This window comes from Magnolia sinica, chromosome 3 (assembly GCF_029962835.1).
Source record: "Magnolia sinica isolate HGM2019 chromosome 3, MsV1, whole genome shotgun sequence".
NCBI classification, from domain to species: Eukaryota; Viridiplantae; Streptophyta; class Magnoliopsida; order Magnoliales; family Magnoliaceae; genus Magnolia; species Magnolia sinica.
The window spans coordinates 99228340-99235576 of NC_080575.1; positions in this window are offsets into that span (position 1 = coordinate 99228340).

Below are 7237 nucleotides of genomic sequence, written 5' to 3' on the forward strand. Positions count from 1 at the left end.
AAGATGATGCACTTTATCTTATGCAATAAGACCTTTGATGCAACACATGTGTCGAATTTATTCTTCGGGGAAATCGTACAGCTACATAAGGTCCCCAAGACCATTACTTTCGATCGTGACATGAAGTTTATTAGCCACTTTTGGCGGACTTTATAAACTCAATTTGATACACGACTTCGAGTCAACAGTGTCTACCACCCATGGACTAATGGCCAGACCGAAGTTGTCAATCGCACGTTGGGAAACCTCTTTTACTGTATTTTAGGAGAAAAACCGAAGTTGTGTGATTTGACCTTATCTCAAGCAGAGCTTGCATTCAATAACACGGTGAACCGCTCGACAGGAAAATCGCCGTTCCAGATTATCTACGGACGAGTGCCTCACCACATGCTTAACTTGGTCCCTTTGCCCAAGCTCCCAGGCACGAGCATTACAATAAAACATATAGCAAACAAGGGACATTTATATGGAAGTGCAGACGAAGCTACATGTCTTGAATGAGAAGCACAAGAAACAAGCGGATAAGCATCGGTGACAAAAAGTGTTCAAGGTGGGCGACCGCGTTATGGTTCATCTGCGCAAAGAGAGATTTTCGACCGGGACGTACAACAAGTTGAAGAATAATAAAATTGGACCCATCCCAATCATCTGAAAAAATCAATGACAACGCTTGTGTTGTTGATCTTTCAGATGACATGACGATCTCACGGATTTTCAACGTCGCGGACCTGACCGAGTATCATGAACCAGAGCAGGACAAGAACTCGAGGACGAGTTCTTTTAAAGTGGAGGGGACTGATGTATAGCGAGTCATGGATAGTTTCATGGCTAAGATAGATAAGAAAAGGCCTCATCAATGACAGAAGTAATCCGGACCATCAGACCTTAGATCGGGTGTATCTCACAATTCACAATGAGTTATTAGGCGTAAAATATAAGATTTTGGGGGTAGAACGAGCTACTTTAGCCAACCAACCCCGCTATGTCGGGTTACGCAAGCCATATTTGTGAAATACCCCCGGATCGACGGTCGTTTCCCTATTTTAATTCCGTTTTTTACTATAAATAGTAAGTTTTAGTTTAATTATAACTCTTCATCCGTTGGGATTTAAGAGTTGTGTCCAACATGAAAAGTGCTTAGAATCATTAAGAGAACAACTTGGTGATGCCAAATAGGACACTTGCTATTTTTGGCCAAAAACCTTGTGCACTAGTAGACATCGCGACCATCTATAAATAGTAAGTTTACTATTTATAGTAAGTTGTGAATTCTAGGAGTCTTAGTTGTAGTTTGCTTCTAATTTCTCTCCCATTGCTTGGTACTCCTATTTTAAAGGGTTGTGAACTCATTCATTTCATTCATTAATCAAATTTCAAATTTATTAGAATTTATTTATATTTTCTTACTTTATTTCCCTGTGGATTCGAGAAGTCTCTGTGAGAAGTCCAGAGAAGCTTCGTGGATTCGGAGTAGTCATCCTTTAGGAAGACGATGATCGACCTCATCAAAGTTCATCCCTTCGTCAATTAGTCATTTTCATGTGTGCAACCTATGTGTTATCGCCATGTGTTAGGATGATTGCCTATAGAATTTGGATCATACCTACGTCTCTAGGTACTATAGCATTCTTGTTATGACACGTGTCTATGGTAAATGTGTATTTTGTGTTCTCATGATATATTTTCCATGCTCTGCAAATACCTTTTATGACTTTTGTACAAGTGTACCGACGCATGACGACATCCTAATTGTTAGAGTTGTCCATAACAGGTCAGCATAAATGAGTACGTTGAATAATATTTTTAAGATAAATGGGAGTATTTAGTGAAAATTTAATTTTATATACTTATAAACCAATAACTTTAATTTTACTTGTATTGTTTGATTCATTTTCTCCCTCTTTTAAAAGCCTCCATTGTCTTTTTACCTTTCATTATCCATGAAGTGTTATAAGTGTTTTCCCTAGTGTTATCAACCATCTTATTTTCACCTTAGAATTCGGGCTTCTCACTAGTTTACTTGTGACTATTCATCACTATTTGGAAGGTTTGAATTGGCTTAGCGACAGCGATGGGTAACAACCATTTTCATAATAGTCTCTCTCTCTCTCTCTCTCTCTCTCTCTCTCTCGTATTATTCATCCCACTCGAGATTGAATGGATTATAAATTTTGGGGACATTGAATCCTTTGAATATTTCTTATAAGCTTGTCGAATCTAGCTTAATAACTGGCCAAAATATTTGATACCTAGTTAGGTCGTTACATGTGCTTGTGGACATACCAATTGTCACCAATGCATAGAAGATCTCCCCGTGTTAATGGGCTTACTCACCAAGTACACCACTACATGTTGAGAAAAATACAGAAATAACATTTTCTGTAAAATATGAAAACTGAAAAACCAAAATGATCTGGAAATAAGGACAGGCTGAAGCACGTTTGGAATGTTGTCCTTAAAGCATTATTTGCCCCTACTCAAGTAAATTGAGTATGCTGAAAAGGTTACAGGCAAATTGCTCCTAGGATACGATGAGCCTGGTGTAGGTCCGTGTTCAGCAAACACGAAGACCCACTAACGGAACTTTGTTACACAGTATCTGGCAGAAAAATAAAAGGAAAAATCCCAGTAAAGAAAGAAGAAGAAGTTTGTATTAGACCGCTGCATTGGTCTTTTCTTTAGCTAATGGTTTAGATGAACCGTTCTAGACCACACTGCTGGTCTGATCTTCAGGCAATGGTTCAGATGAACTTTGCTGTCTTGCTGAAATTTATGGTCTATAGGAGTGGAGTGGCTATGGTTCATATAAGTTCTGCTGGAGTGAATTGTGATGGATTGGAAACCCATCCAGGCCCAGTTTATATAGGCAATGGTGGCTGGGGGTTATGGTCAAAGAAAATAAATCTCATTGACCATTTTCTAACTGTTGGAGAAACTAACCGTTATTGATAGTTTCTAACTGCTGTGAATGTAGTTTAATGGCTACTGCATGCAGCTATTTTCGACCGTTGTGAGACACTGGCTAGCCGTTTCTAGTTGTTGGGCCAGCCACATGTAGCAGTTTCTGCATAGTCAGCAATCAAGTGAATGAGCAGTTACACCTCTTTGCAACTGTCACATTTCCAGCTTATATATGTACTGAGGAACTTCATTCAGTCTTCTAGTCTTCTGGCCAGCCATCCGCCTTAGCCTCTTAGTCGCACTGCGGATATGAGAAGTGCAAAGTGCGCCACTAGCGCCTCTACAGCCACACATGCCCACACCCTCGCACTGAGCCTGTGCACGAGACCGAGCGCGTGCGCTAGTGTTCCATTGTGTACACATAAGCTCCATAATCCTTGAACTAGTGAGCAAATATTATAATACTCCACTCACCACATTTAAACCAGAAACTTTTTTTCTCTTTTTCCAATGTGGGATTATATCCCAAAACCCATGAAAAAGGTATTTTGTAAACATTATATATATATAATAATATTTTATTATTAAGAATATATTAAAAATCAATATTTATTAATGCTACATACATCTAGACATTTGATGATCGCGTTAGCTTCGATTTAGACACACAAACGAATGTGTGATGCTTAACTAATATTCAATTGTGTGCACTACATGCATCTATGTGCAAACATGCTAGAGTTGAATGCGACTCAAATCGAACCGAACACCTTATGACCCCAGGTGCCGAAATAGACAATTTAAGACCAGATATAAGAAGATCAATGGTCCAACCATTCATCGATTACAATAAATTAGGTGATTTTGAAAAGGAGATAGTTGGTTCTTTGGTTCTTCATATGAGTTCTTTTACCTTTAAAGCAGTGACTTTCTATTATGTTGGTGACAACTTGCACTGTCTAGCAACCATTTAATATACTTATAAATAAAAATCAAGATATGTATTGATTTTATTGAATTGATGAATATTATAGTATAATCAGTAGGTAAATAAAGATGAAGAGAATATAGATTATTAACAACAATTCGAACGGCGAAGCAACCATTAATTATTGATAGTTGTTCAAACCTCAGTGTTCACGAGACAGTCATGGCCTGGTGAAATCATTAAGTGAGAACTTAAGGACTTGATATCAAACGACAAAGTCATGGACACAAAGCTACAAAAATCCAAACTTGCTGCAATGATATGCTTAACAAATGTTGATTGAAATTAAACAAAAAGTATCTAATTGATCTAGATTTGTTGAGGCATTGTGGTGGATAAAAGTGGATAGGCTAAGCTAAGTTAAAATAGGATAAACGGCCATGAGGGAAAAAAAGAGGCAACGTTGTGATGAATAAGAGATGTTTGTGTTTGGATTGGCAAGAGCCAATGCTCTTCATCCTCTATTAAATTTATATTATTGAAATGCGGTTTGTTGAATAGTGATCTTTGGCATCGGAGAGAGATTAAGCTAATTGGTTGTGTAATCTTGTACAAGCCTATAGGCCTCTATGTAAGTATAACCTTTTGCATAAGTGAAAATTTTCACATTTAGCCGCATATATAGGGAGATCTTTCTCTAAATAACACAATGGCATATATTATTTCAAGCAGTGAAGAATGACTTCTCTGAAAATTTATGCGACTGTGCACATTGTTTTTTTTATAGCTATTACTCTATCCATAGCCTCTATTTTTTTACTATGAAGTCGTTTGGCACCATGGATTTAGGGGGATTTGAGGAGCTTTCAAATCCCCTATCTGTTTGGCACCATAAAGTAGATAGGGATTTCAAATCCCCTAAAAGAGAGGATTTGATATCCAAGGTGAAAGCTGTGAATTCATCTAAAATCCTCCCATGAGTCATGTGTAACATGTGTGTCAATAGGCTATTAAGCTACTGAGGAAGTGAGCCACTACTAATTTCCCAAAACAACTAGACTATTAGATGTATCATTAAAAATATTTCAATAGGACGATATGCACAATATAAACATTGTCCATGTAAATCAACGGTTAAAAATCGTTGGCTAGTCGCTCGGTTGTGGTCCCGTGCTTGTGGCCCATTCGGGTATTGGAATTTCATCATTTTCGACCAAAGTATACATTTCAACGAGCTTATTATAACTAGTGTGCCAAACAATACACACACACACAAAAAAAAATTAAGGATATTAAAGTTATTTTAGTAATTAAATTCAAACCCATATAAACATATTATGCATAGCTACGTTTAGATTACAAGGGATTATAAATCTAAGGTGCCAATCACAATAGGAGGATTTCAAATACAAGGCATTTCAAATTCAGGGATTTCTAATCCAAGTATTCCGAATCCATGGTGCCAAACAATACCTAAATAGTTTCAATTTGTTAGACTATTGCATTTAATGCTTTGTTGTAGAGTTTGCTTTTGTTATACATTTGTATTCAATGTTGTATGGAAAAGTTTCATTTCACCGGACTTCTACATTTAATAATTTGCTAGATAATTTGCTTTTGTCACTAAATGCATTTATCCCTAGTTTTATTTTTTAACTTGAGTTTCCCCACGAGTCGTTACTTTGTTGACGGACCTGGCCTAGGGTTGTCAATGGGCTAGGTTTGGCATTGGTATCAACCCATATTTTGAACTATATCAGGCCGAGCCTTTATTTAAATTATGATTTTGGTAGGCCTGAGCCTGGGTCATTGACATCCGTGACCTAGCCTCTCATTCTTTCTTGCAACCATGACAGTTATGACAACCTTAAATGACCACAGTGGTTGTTGGCTATTGACATTTTTATTAAATTTTAAACGTAGTCATTTTAAATGTCAAATTTGTTATTTTAATGATCAACTGCATCATTTTAATGTTTTAATTGGTCTTACTTTAGATAGTGTCCCTGCATAGCATTTTTTTGAGGTGTTGGATTTGATTGTGTCATGTCAAATCACGTGCAAGCAGTGAACCAACTAGAAATTTGGCTTAAGGTGCCTAAGGTTGCATCCCATTCAGTGAATGTCTCGGATTTGGCCCACATTGACTCCAAGAAGATCAATGCCATGACACGCTTCATAATCTCGCTTTTACAAATTGCATTAAAAGAGTTTATTGGAACAACTATCCAACACTTAAAGTGGAATTTTCTATTTACTGCACTACTTAGTTGTGTAAAAACATTTGAGTTACGTGTGGCCTGCCATATTGTATATGCTAATCTACTCAATTCATCAAGTAAAACCTTATTTGAGTTATATATACAAAAGAGAGTCGCAATAAAAAAATAATCTGTGCCACATATAACGCTAGGAGGCAAGATTTTAGAGCCAATTTATTTTTATCAAAATTGATGGTACCGTAATGTAAATAAGTTATCATTACAATTTTATAGTGTTTGTTTAAACATACATTATGAAGCATAATTCAAATATCAAATGTCGACTTAATAGAAAACATTAAAAAAAAATTATTATGATTGCAATCTTACATTGTAAAATTATCATCTTATTGTTTATATCCAAATAAAACAAACAATATAAGCAAAGTTAGCATTATAGTTAAATACTGCCGCTGTCACCAGACAAGTATTTTGTAATTTTATTTACTTTGTAACTGGTGAAACAAATAAACTCTCTACGAGAATTGTGACTTTAAAGATTCTAGGGGAACTTAACATGCATTGGTGATATTTTTTGAAATCTCTAAAACTTGCACGTTTATAAATGGGCAAGATGAATAGTAGCAATGCCAATGGGGGATATGAATTTTTTTATTTTATTTTTTATACATAAGTAGCCCTCTCTCATTTTCTTTGCATTAGCACGAGCCCATATTTTTTGTGACGTGGGGCCCACTATAATTTCTATATAACATCCATCCATGCACCTATTATGCCGCCTTCTATTAAGATGTCGGCCAGACAGGGTAGGCATAATTTTGAGTAGGCCACTAAACAAGAATACGGGCCGATAAGTAGCCCACTTTTGGCTATATTTTCTTTATTCATGCACCTCAATGACATTTTTTTTTCTCTCATTTTTTTTCTCCATTTTCCTCTTTCGTTCTCTATCTCCATCTCTACCTTTATCTCTTTCTCTTCCTTGGTTCACCTGTGCCCTGAATGCATTGCCAATTCCCCTCAAGCAGGGGAAAATGTAAATATGTTCTAAGATCTTTAAGCGAGGAATGGCCCACTTGAATTTTAGATCGAGATTTTTTTTTGGCATCTCCACTTCATCTCAATGAATTACACCTTATGTATGGGCTTGGTGAAAGACATAGGGCCCGTTTGGCCGGTCGGATTG